This window comes from Chanodichthys erythropterus, chromosome 6 (genome assembly GCF_024489055.1).
Source record: "Chanodichthys erythropterus isolate Z2021 chromosome 6, ASM2448905v1, whole genome shotgun sequence".
NCBI classification, from domain to species: Eukaryota; Metazoa; Chordata; class Actinopteri; order Cypriniformes; family Xenocyprididae; genus Chanodichthys; species Chanodichthys erythropterus.
In genome coordinates, this window is record NC_090226.1 from 11,099,714 (window position 1) to 11,113,506 (window position 13,793).

Consider the following 13,793-nt stretch of genomic DNA (forward strand, 5'->3'; position numbering starts at 1 on the left):
TATGCACTTCTTAACATGCTTTGTAACTTTATTTTATGGCTCAGGGGAAGAAAGTAAAAAGGTGTAGATGATCTTCAATAGAACAGCAAGTACATTGTTTGAGTGTCTGTCTGTACTCATTGTGCAATAACGTCTTGGAGACCTTGCAATTATGGTGTAAAAAGATCCATGCTGAAAAGACCAGAATTTTTGGTGCTGGTTTAGCTAGTCGACCAACTCAGCCATGCTGTTTACCTTCAAAACTAGCTGGTTGACCATGGAGACCTTGCTGGCTAAGCTAGTTTCAAGGCACTCAAAACACTCAGCAGAGATACCATGAACAGAACAGATATAACTGAGATAACATTTTCTCTGTTCATAGATACAAGGCATTTGTGTATAACAGGGGTCTTCAAGCTTTTTCACTCCAAGGACGTCCTGTTAGTTATTTGTGTGTTGCAGGTTTGCTGCTAAAAAGTTGAGTAAATTTACTTTGAAATACAAGGATGCCTTAAATTGATCAAAAATGACAGTAAAGACATTTATAATGTTACAAAAGATATTTATTTCAGATAAGCACAGTTTTTTGTTATCTTTTTTTATTCTTCAAAGAATCCTGAACATTTTTTGAGCAAAATGTCCACAAAAACATTAAGCTGCACTGTTTTCAACATTGATATTGACATGAAAATATTGCTCTTAAGTACCAAATCATCATACTAGAATGATTTTTGTAGGATTGTTCAAGACTGGAGTAATGGCTGCTGAAAATTGATCAATTGATGAATTTACATTTTACAATATATTAAAATAGAAAACAATTATTTTAAAGGGATATTTCACCCAAAAATGAAAATGATGATGTACTAACACTTAAGCCATCCTATATGACTATCTTCTTTCAGGCGAACACAATTGGAGATATATTTAAAAATATCCTGGCTCTCCAAAGATTTATAAAGGTTGTGAATGGGGGGCGTGTTTTGAAGCAAAAAATAAATGCATCCATCCATCATTAAAATAATCCATATGGCTTCAGGTGGTTAATAAAGGCCTTCTGAAATGAAGTGATGGGTTTTGTAAGAAAAACATCCATATTTAAAACTTTATAATGTAAAATAACTAGCTTCCGGCAGACATCCGTACGCATCTGTGGCGGAAGAGTGAACTCTAACCTGATGCACGACACAATGACGAACGCGAACGCACAGAGGATACAGCAAAACACCGGTCACAAATTCAGAAGTTTAAAACAAGAAATTTTAAAGAGAAATCTCAGAGGATTTTGATATAAGAGAAGAGGAGCTTCAGTTTGTTGCACAGCCATATTTGTTTGAACCGCGAAAGGCATCAAAGCTTACGATACTCTTACATCCTGCGTCATATATATCGCGTCATGGGTTTCACATTTGGATTTGCGTAGTATGCATACAGTCGTCTGGCGGAAGCTAGTTATTTTAGATTATAAAGTTTTAAATATGGATATTTTTCTTACAAAAACCAATCGCCTCACTTCAGAAGGCCTTTATTAACCCCCAGGAGCCGTATGAATTACATTCATGATGGATGAATGCATTTATTTTTGGTTTCAAAACAAGTCCCCCCATTCACCATTATAAATCTTTGGAGATCAAGGATACATTGAAAGCTGCTTAAGAACATTTGCAAATGTTTGTCTGAAAGAAGATAGTCATATACACCTAGAATGGCTTGAGGGTGAGTAAATCATGGGATAATTTTCATTTTGTGGTGAACTATCCCTTTAAATTGCAATAATACTTGCTGTTTTTAATGTATTTACTGATCAAATACATGCAGCCTTCAAACTTTCTTTTAAAAACATTACCGACCTCAAACTTTTCGATGGCGGTGTATTTACATGCTTTATGATATCAAAAATTTATTTTACTTTTATTGTGTTTTATTGTGGGAGGGACTGCGAAACATGTATCTAAATTGTAGCTTCTTAAATTTAGATTTGGTTGACTGAAGTTAACTTCACATTGTATTTTAGTTTTAATGCATATTTTCCTTTTTTCACTATAATTAGTTTTCGATCAAACAGTTATTGCAGTACCTCCCTGGACCCCCTCGGGGTTGCAGGCAGACCCCCTGCTGGAAAGTTTCAGCACTGTAAAATCAACACCTGTCTTCATTATGCACTTTGATTATTCTATTATTACTCTGCTTAATTTCATATGACAACCTCTGTAAGTGTATATACACACATTTAAGTGTCTTTAATAGCACATAATTACAGTGCTGAATGATTAAATCACAGATTTCTGTAACACATTCAAATGTATAGTGGCGATTAGTCTCATAGCTCATTGAGTGAGGGTAATTTCTGAAAGAAAAATCATCAGCTTCTGACCAGTTCGCAATGTTCCATTTACCTGTACTTTACTGCAGACTCAACACTTCGTAACTGAGTTTAAATAGGCCATATGGATCTCTGCTCTATTTTCAAAAGCTTTGGGAATCAAAGCTGTTTGCTTGCGCACTCGAACAAGTTTGCTTCTACTAGACAGTGAGAAATACACCATGTAGAGGTGATACAGTATATACTTTTCAGGTCCCAGTTTAATATGCAGAGACCTCTATAACCAGTTACACTTTATTTTGATTTAGACATTCTACTTTGTCAACAAACACAGCAATACACTGTTAGGTTAGGGTAAGGTGTTGGGTTAGCAAAATAAGTTGACATGTATTTGCAAAGTTACTTAAAGAATGCCTGTTGGAAGACCATCAAAATAAACTGTTAGTAGATATTAAGTAGACAGTCAACTAAAACTCTAATGAGAGTTAGTTGACATGTAGTTGCAAAGTTAAATATAGTAAGTAGAATGTCTAAAGTGTTATTAAAAGCAAGCTATTTGTATGCGTATTCCCTAAAAAGTGTAAACTTTCAAAACATTTCTGTTTGTCTGTGCATCCAGACCGGCCTGACAACAGCAAAACTGACTCGACCAATGGTATGAGTATAGGGTGTGACTATCTTTTGCTTCTGACCAATAGCAGATGAGGGCTGTGTTCAGTTGTAGCACTTATTTAAATGGGACATGAACAAATAGGCAACAATCAAATTATTAAAAGTCACCCCAGTTTATCTGAATCCAATGACCGTAGCATCCTTTTATTCAATATGTTCTTTGTGATTGAGCAGAAGGCTTGTGAAAGGACATGCTTTTGATGAATGGCTAATAGATCGACCTCATTAAGAATGACAATACTGATTGTGAAATGTGGTTTGTCTCCCTCTCTCTTTCTTCCTGTCCGTCTCCTCTCTGTTTTCCGCCGTCCAATAAGTTTTGCCACGCTGAATTAATCTGAGAAAGACAAGCAGACATCAATCACATTAGAGGGATGTGGCCTTGGAGGAACATCCTATTAAAGCTCATTCACGTTGTACAAGGCCACATCCACCAAGCTAGACACAATACCGTCAAAGCTTGATAGATGATTACAGCGAAAACCAGACGTGAAAATTAAAATCTGATGATTACCCGCAATCTGCCTGTTGTTGTTTGTACAGGCTTTGTTTCCTAAATGCTTGTGATATATGAGCTGATTGATTCTTTCTTTTTCTCCCTTCAAATGTCAGGTTTGTCAGGGGTCAAAATGCCAGGTTGTTGAAAGGTACGTGCCAACTTCTGCCCACACGCATGATTCAGGTCACATGCGTTTTCTGCATCATAATAACAAAGCTGTCCATACGCCCTCAATCTGTCAGGAGCGAACGGGAGGTCTGCTCTCTGGTGCTGCTAGACATCTGTAATCCATCTTCTCCATGCAAATGTGAGAATATCTATGAATAAATGTTATGAAAGTAGACTTTTGGTTATTATTCACAAGGATTCACTATATAATTCTGCTGTCATTTTAGTGGTTGTCAGTGTGTTATATGTGTACAGATGGCGACTGTGGTGAGCATGTGCAATGTATATTACCCCATCTGAGATTTCCGTGCACTGTAAACCCTAATGCTCAATAAAATTAATTGGTTTGAGTAGGGTAAACTTAAATTAAACAAATTAGTTCAATCAAATTAACTTTTATGAGTATTTAGAACTTTCTTTTCTTTTGAGTTTTATGAACTTGTTTTTTTTAATTTAGACAAACTTAAATTTAAAGGTGCCATCGAACGTTTTTTTACAAGATGTAATATAAGTCTAAGGTGTCCCCTGAATGTGTCTCTGAAGTTGCAGCTCAAAATACCCCATAGATTTTTTTTAAATAATTTTTTGGGTAATAATTAGAAATGCGCCGATTCAGGCTGCGGCCCCTTTAATTGCTTGCGCTCTCCGCCCCCCCCAGAGTTCTCGACTCTATCATTGCATAAACAAAGTTTACACAGCTAATATAACCCTCAAAATGGATCTTTACAAAGTGTTCGTCATGCAGCATGTCTAATCGCGTTAGTACAGTGTTTATTTGGATGTTTACATTGATTCTGAATGAGTTCGATAGTGCTCTGTGGCTAACGGCTAATGCTACACTGTTGGAGAGATTTATAAAGAATGAAGTTGTGTTTATAAATTATACAGACTGCAAGTGTTTAAAAATGAAAATAGTGACGGCTCTTGTCTCCGTGAATACAGTAAGAAACAATGGTAACTTTAACCACATTTAACAGTACATTAGCAACATGCTAACGAAACATTTAGAAAGACAATTTACAAATATCACTAAAAATATCATGATATCATGGATCATGTCAGTTATTATTGCTCCATCTGCCATTTTGTTCTTGCTTGCTTATCTAGTCTGATGATTCGGCTGTGCACATCCAGACGTTACTGGCTGCCCTTGTGTAATGCATTTCATAATGTTGGGAACATGGGCTGGCATATGCAAATATTGGGGCGTACATCCCGACTGTTACGTGTTATGTTGAGATTCGCCTGTTCTTCAGAGGTCTTTTAAACAAATGAGATTTATATAAGAAGGAGGAAACAATGAAGTTTGAGACTCACTGTATGTCATTTCCATGTACTGAACTCTTGTTATTTAACTATGCCGAGGTAAATTCAATTTTCAATTCGATGGCACCTTTAACTGAAACTGGGCTGGGATTTCTATTTCCAATCATGCTTTGCCATAACACTCGAAAGGGAGAGTAAATGCTAAAATTAAGTGTTATAACGTTTGTTTGTTTTTTGTGCAAGATTAATGTTACGTGGGAAATTTAGTATTGTTTAATGTTTTGCTATGCTATGCTATTGCGATGTTTGTCATCATGGTGACAAGTTGGAGCATGCGCTTGCTTTGTGAACAGATATATGGTAAATGTTCTATATTGCCTTAGTACTCATTCAGCAATTGCTATGCTAATGCTATCAAAGGAATCTGCTAGTTAAAGCTAGCCAAGTTTCTGCTATTAAAAATATTTAAGTTGATATTATATGGTAATCTAAGAGCAATTAAAATGTATAAGTACAAAATAAAAATCTGCCAATTCTGATTACTTAAACTTTGAATTTCTTAACTTAAACATTTTGATGTAACTGATTACACACACACACACACAAATATATATATATATATATATATATATATATATATATATATAGTTTTGCCAACTTATTTGGTTTTACAGTGTGTGGTATTTTGATGGCATTAGTGCATGTTATGCTGTGTGTGATCAGGTTTTGGTTTAAGTGATCAATTAAAGTGGTCATTTTGCACTCCCTTGTGCATCTCTGGTGGTTTGTTGCTCTAGACCCCACTGTACACACTCAAACACACACTGCTCGAACTACCAGACCTATTGATCCATGTGTTTGTGTATCATTCTCTGTCTTATTTTTTCTCTTTTTCGCCCCAGTGCTGTCTTCCCAGCGGTCTCCCGTTTCTGTGTGTGTTGTCTAATGAAACACCCCGTCAGCCTAATTGCACTACCAAGAGTTCATGATCAATATTCATTAATTCATAGCATTCCTCTGCAATATTTGCTTTAGAGGAGCTCTAATCTACACTTTTGGTACACCATTTTTGTATTTTTAAAGAACATACACTACATTTAAAATCTGGGTCTGTAAGATGTTTTTAATGTTGTTGAATTAAAGGTGCAATAGGTGGTTGAAAATCTCCTCATATCCTGATAGCAATCACTATGTTAAACGGTCTAAATGTATTTTTATAAATACATATATAATCTGTGGAAGGCGTAGGACCTTAAAATGTTCATTGGATATTTATTTTCGGTCTGAATTAAATAATACAATATCTTACCTGCATGTCAGCATATAATTTTACATACCCTCGCGCACCCTGTTCGCGCGTTTCATGCTATGCAAAGTTTATGCAAGATGTCAGTCACAAAGCACCGCAAACAAACAGCAGCCATCTATTACAGTTCCTACCGAATCAAAACAACAAGCTTATGCTGCATTCACGCCATAAATACTGTAATTAATAGATGGCAACCCGTGATGTTCTAACCGGAGTTAGACGTCCTCAGACTCGGAATTATGCGTTTCCATCTCAACAAAATCAACTCCGAAATGAATCTGCAGCAGTCAGGTAAAAGCTCTCGAAGTTGTTTACGTTCATTATTATTGCAATGTTATATGAAACTACATGAGGTAGTTTCACGCCGTCTCTTGTGATGCTTTGCCGAGAGCAGCTGTGTGTGTGTGTGCGTGTGCGTTCATGTGTTTTGGAGGAGGTGTGGCTTTGGACGCCGATTTGCAGGGAGGGTGGGATCGTATGTTTCAATGCTAGTAGGCTAATGTTAGCATTTACCAGATCACATACCGCACCTTTAAGTCCTTCATGCTCAGTGCTGCATTTACTTGATCAAAAATACAGTAACAAATAAAATTGTTACAATTTAAAATACCTGTTTTAATATATTTTAACATATAATTTATTCCTGTGATGGCTGAATTTTCAGCATCATTCTTCAGTGCCACATGATCCTTCAGAAATCATTCTAATATTCTAAATTGGTATCAAGAAACATTTCTTATTATTATCAATGTTGAAAACAGTAGTGATGCTTTCTATTTTTGAGGAAACCATGATACCATGATTTTTTTTAAGGATTCTTTGATGAACGTTCATTCAAAATAACAGCATTTATTTCAAACAGAAATCTTTGTAACATATTTACTGTCACTTTTGATTAATTTAATGTATTCTTGCAGAATAAAAGTATTGTTTTCTTTCAAAAAGAACTCACTGACCCCAAACTTTGTAATGGTAGAGTAAGTAAATAAGATGACAATTGGTTAAAAAATGTAAATGAGGATACAGGTGCAAGATTAGGCTGCAGTACAGTAACCTGAGAAACCTACTTTACCTCAGGTTTAAGCTCAGACCAGCAAGCTTTTGCACAAAGATCTCTCTAGAGGTATCCGCTTCTTTCTTCTGCATTCCTCGCTGTTTCTCAGGGGTTTCTAGGTCATCTTACTTCTAATTCACTTCACATTGTTTGCTGGGGGAAAACATTTATAATGTAGGCTATATATACACGTACAGTATAAAAATATTTTATAATATAAATTAATATTAATATTTATAGATTAAACTATACACTATATGAACTATATACTATTTTTTATTTTATTGGTGGTTTGCTCAAAGATCTTATGTATTGCTAAGTTTTCTGTCTATATTTCTGTGGTCCAGAAATGTGCTACACTGAATACTAAATAGTCTGTATTATTGCTAGACACATTATTGCTCTCCTATTTCTGCATGTTTTTTGTTGTTGTTGTTCTGGCAAAAGTGGGGACATTATAGTAAACAGACAGTAAAGTCCCTCCAAAAGGCTTATTGTATTAATTGTTATGAAAAACGCTTGCTGTGCCACTGTACACTGAGAGGATTGGATTTCATTTGCATCTCATGTCTCTGGCAACTCTTGCACATAAAATCCTGGGAGCATTAGGTTTATGTTCCAAAGAGTTTAAGCGGGAGTGTGTGTTTGTGAAAAATAGAGGTCACGCCATCTTAATCGGAAGAGACTTCTCTGTAGTGCGTTATGTGAACCACAACTAATGAGAAGAGTCTGAGCTCTATGCTGAAAGTGACCCTGCGAACCTCCTACCTGCTCTTTAGCACTGAATATAGAAACAGTGGACGGGACCTGGCAGCATAGTCAGACACGGATCTCCCGAAAATGACACTTCCTCTTAGTGTGAGCAGGACAGACAAGGAAGCAAGTGCAAACGGCTTCGCCCGTGACTGTTCCCGCGTCTCCCTCCTACCTCACGCTTCGGCATCCCACCGTGCAAGCCTCTGGCCCTGTAACCATGGTAACCAAATGATGTAAATGCTTGCAGGAGGGCTCTCTTTTTCCACCCTTCATTGCCTAAGTGTTCTCGCCATATATTTTTTTTAACACCAAGTTTATGGAGAACGGCATTACCATTTATCTTTAAAGGGTAATCACACTTGCGTCACTGTCCACCTATTACTTTATGGTGCTTTTTGGAGTCATTAAATAGTCATGTGGATAAAATACAAACAGTGAAATCAGGGACTGACCATCTGCTCTATTATAAAACAGAAACATGGGCAAACACCTGTGTCACATGACTAGATGCCACTTACTCTCCACAACTGTAATTTATATCAAAAAGTGTCATTTGTGAATGCAAACACTGACTTGGGGAAAAGTGGTAAATTGAAGTATGAAGTTAATCCATTTGTGCATGGAAACTTACAAGAAAAGCTGTTGTGAAGTGTTCAGTTTACATACGGACTAAATTAATGTTTCATAAGTTTTCATATTGAGTCTCTAGTTTTTTGGCTTTTAGTATGAATGTTAGCCTTACTGCTATATATAAGCTGTGTTCCAAAACAATGACAAAATTCACATTTAGAAGATATAAGCAGTAAAAACTTACAGTCTCTCACTTCTGCGATTTTGATGACATCACTCTTCAGCTTCTCATCAGATTTTCTGTCCAATCAAATCTAAAGCGTCCCGCCCCCTACATTATAAATACATGCTGAAGCTACGGCTAAAATCGATCGGTCACTTGTTCACAAATTTGTTATTTTATGCATAGTGAGTGGCACACTCTATAGGGCAGGGATGGACAACTCCGGTCCTGGAGGGCCAGTGTCCAGCAGAGTTTAGCTCCAACCCTAATCAAACACACCTGAACCAGCTAATCAAGGTCTTTAGGATTAGTAGAAAGTTATAGGCAAGTGAGTTTTTATCAGGGAGAGAGATAAACTCTGCAGGACACTGGCCCTCCAGGACCGGAGTTGTCCATCCCTGCTATAGGGCATAGGGAAGGGTTCAGACAGTGTAAATATGCTTTCTAAGGTCTGGTTTTTCTTGCAGAGCGCACATAGTGAGCTCCGGTCCAGAGACATGAGAGCACAGAGCGGCTCATACGCGCGAGTCAGCGCATACTAGAAAACGTATCGGACCCATTTGAATTCCGCACAGAATGCTGTAAAGCGACATGAAGGAGATTAGGAGAAGAAATGATTAGAGATTAGAAGGAAACTGTGGCTTTACAATATTGGCTATTTCAAAAAAGGGGAGGAGCTGTTCGATATGTCCCGCCCTGTCTTCCTGTTTCAGTAGAAATTACGTTAACATTGAATATATACTCATCTTCATGTTGTTTCAAATCGGAGTCTTCTGAATCTGCATGGTAGCATTGTGTGATGAACAGACTGAAATTAAATCTGTTTTTCAATGAAAATCTTGCTTTCTGATGCAATTGTTTTCATCATATTTGATTTGAGAGCAACAATAAACAGCCAATAATGACTTACATGTCAGTCTGTTCAGAACAACGAGGGTGAGTATATTTTATTATTTCTCTCTAAATTATCCCTTTAAGATTTAAAGGTCAATTTCAACAACAAAAAAGGATTTTTGAGATATTTTGAGAAATGTTTTTAAAACTGTTTGATTCTTTAAAATATCTACTTTTGTGTACTTAAATGCATACAGATTTGGAAATACATGAGGGTGAGTAAATTATGACAGAATTTTCATTTTGGGTCTCTTTAATGCACAAAGCTCTGAATCAATATTAATTTCAACAAATTTTGACAGTTTGAGTGTTTATAACTTCACTAAATCTATTGCTTTCATCATTTGATTCTGCAGATCTACAAAAGTATCTAGCCAAACATGTTGTTATCGATTACCGAGTCCCTTAGAAGTCATCTGTGCTCCTGACAGATTGTGGACATGACCTGACAGTTAATTATCACCCGTGGAATGACGTCACACGTGTTAGTACTGGGGCGTGAAATTATGTTGTGGCTGAGTCCTTAGTGTTTACCCAATTTCACATTTATTGTCACTAAAATGCAAAAAATCCATTAGAGTTATGGCTAATCAAACTTTACATGGAAAATATCACTCAAACATCTCTGTTTCACAGAGATGTACATTGCTATTTAAGGAAAATCAATGTAAAGAAATAAAAGATCAGTCGAAAATAGTTTACTGTTATTTTAATGATATTGTATTTCATCAACAGTGCACTGCCATATGGAGTAAAAACAAAGTACTGGATGATGTCACCACTGGGTCATGCAGGAAAACCCCTCATTTCATTTCTTCCCTCTTTCTTATATTGTAACTACATAGTAGTTGGTTTTCTAGGTATATGTGGTGTTCAGTTGAGAACAAATATACTCCACATTATGATGCAACACACATCTTTACTACATCTCTCAGTGTGACAGTTGTGACACAGGATATGACTGATGCTGGGAGCTCTGGGCTCTTTTCAAACGACACACATACTGAATTCAGAGACAGATGGTACAGCAAAGAACACGCTATATTTTACTTGCTATTGTAGACAATGAAGCAAAGTATTGATTATGTAAATTTGATGAATTCTGTCATTGCAGATATGAAATGATCCATGTAAAATCAGCTGCTGTTCTGTTTGTAGTACTAAAAACTAGTCATGGGTTCCCTCAGGAATTTCAAATGAATTAGCAGTTGTCAATTTATGATTTTAAAGAAGACCTATTATGCTATTTTACATTTTCAACTTTCTTTAAAGTCGTCATGGAATTAAAATCGACCCTATTTACTTTGTTAGTGTATATTACTAGTCTTGTGGTGAACAATTGATCTGTGCAAGTTAATAAATAGCAAAACAATTGTTGTCGTGATAATCTTTAATTAAAATCTGAAAAGTTACTTCCGGTCTGGAATGGCGTTCCTTCTCTGATGACGTCAGTTTGACAGCTTGGGCTGAAAACGCTTAAAGACCGTTAGTCTGCTATGAGCGAGAGATGGAGAGGAGGAACGCTAAAGTAAAACCCTGCCCTCTATTCAATATTCCGTTTCACTTGGAAATACGTCACAACACTGGAGAAAAGTCGTTTGCAACTTCTGGTTCACGGAGACTTTAATGTTGCTGTTTGAGACTGAAAAAGATCTGCAAAGTTACAAAGCACAAATTTCACTCCAAAGGGAGTTATATATCAGTAAGCACTGTTTCTGAACTCCCTGAAACGCCTTGTTTGTAGTCTTGAGTTTTCTTTGGAGAATTTACATGTCACAATATTCCTTATTTAAATAATTCTCGCCCAAGGTATATGCAAAAAAAGGCTGGGGGGTGGGCGAGGCCTGGTTGAATAGTTAGCATTGGTATTGTGTTGAAACCAAAGACTTTATATATAGGAAGACGATGCACTCGTATTATTATGAATGGGAGAAAGTGCAACACGCAGTATGATGGAATAAGTCCCGCCTTCTAAATAAGAGCCAATCGCCGACTGTTAAAGTCATTGCGTCACTTCAGCAGCTGTTAGAAGCAAAGGCAGATGCAAGCTTTCTATAGAGACGAGCACTTAGGACTATGTACATGCATTAGCTTGATGCAGCCTATAATTTTTTTTTTTTTTTTTTTTTCATGATTCGAGCATTTAAAAACAAAATTTACGAGACAGTTGTTGCCAGATTTCATTGGTGATTTCAAATATGAAATTTAATCGAAAGCTTGGCGAACAGCTTTAGAGAATTTAATGTTTCCCCTTTAAAGAGATAGGAGCTGCACTTGCATGCCAGAGAGGCGTTTCAAACATGGCCGCCAAGTGAAATGACATGTCTTAAAGGGACTTTTTTTGAAACTCACGGTTATGGTTGGCATGACATTTCCCTGACAGCAACATAGTGTCGGGCCAGATCCGGCCCACATCTGGTCCGTGTGTAATCCACATGTACCAGATGTGGGCCGGATCTGGCCCGACACTATGTTGCTGTCTGGGTTCCAAAACACAGTTGAAATGGTTGACCAATCACAACACATTGGTCCAACCAACCAATCAGAGCACATTGGGCATTTTGGAAGGAGGGGCTTCATTGAGACAGGAACTAAACAGAGCATTACTGACCAAATGGGAAGAGAGCTGCTGCAAAAATGTAAAATATGTGAAAAATAAGGTGTTTTTTGGATATTCAAGCATGAATACAACCTATTCTAGTAGACCCCAAAAACAAATTCAAGACTTCATAAAATGGCATAATATGGCTTCTTTAACAATTTAAAACAAGATGCTTAACCTAACAACCCTGACAGCAACATAGTGTCGGGCCAGATCCGGCCCACATCTGGTCCGTGTGTAATCCGGATTGTCTTTATTTAAAGCATCTTATGCTTTTTAAACATTTTCTTTTTCAAATTTCACATTTCAGTTTTGACTGTGTATAATTTATGTTGCAGAACAAAACATGAATGTCTATTCAAATTTTGTTTTACTCTTATTTTATTGTTTTTTATTTCTGAATTTATTCATTAGGCAGAATCTGCTATTTAAAAACTCGTTCGAAATTCCAGTGGGAAACCATGCCGAAATCTGCCTACAAACTTACAACTGCGTTGTCATAGCATATGAAGTGTCCATAACATTCGTTTATAAACTGAATTTTTAATCATAATACCTCATTTCACTTGCAAATACATACAGCTATAAATATTTGGGTATACATGTGGGAAAAAAATCATTCAATATGACAAATATTATAGCTGCAGGATTGATTTCTGCTGATGATACCATGCTACAGTCTAGCTTTGAAAGATTGTGCATATGGTCAACTGTGTCCTGACACTAGAACATTTACACTACATTAATATGCATTCGTGCTGCTTACATCCAACACAATATGATGGTTGAGGTTGTGTGACTGGAATAGAATTAATTTAAAATAAGATGGCTATTGAATCACAATGATTTCTTTTTCCATCCCCAACTTTTTTTGAAGACTAGCACACTGTCTGCCTCATTTCACATATCCAATTAATTATTCATGCACTGCAAAAATGAAGTTGTGATACCTGTCTGGGAAAAAGCTATATATTCTCAAAATAGCACATCCAGAACATCTGCTAATGGACAGCAAAAATGGAACAGAGGATGGTAAATGATATTGGGATATTAATGAATGTGATTAATTGTGCAAAAGACATTTTTAAGACACATGAAGCCCTTTCAAATAAGAATATGAAAGAAGCAAGATGTAGAAGTATTAATAAAGGAAAACAAAAACAATCAAATGTCTTTTTCTGACATTCGAAAATCGTTTCCCCACATGATCTACTGACAAAAGAATTTTCTGTGAAAAGACGGTATTGATGGAATTGACATCATGATCAGAAATGTATGCCATTTAGTTATACACTGTATTATTATTATTAATCGACACTAGACAGCAATCTGAAGACACATGAATGTACAGTGGCCTCAAAACATATTTGGACACTTAAGCCACACTTACAAATTCAGTTTTTTTGCAATTGCTTTTTCAATTTAGTCTCAAAGCAGTTTTTTTATTCTGTATAAATATTTTTTAATCCTTCATCAAT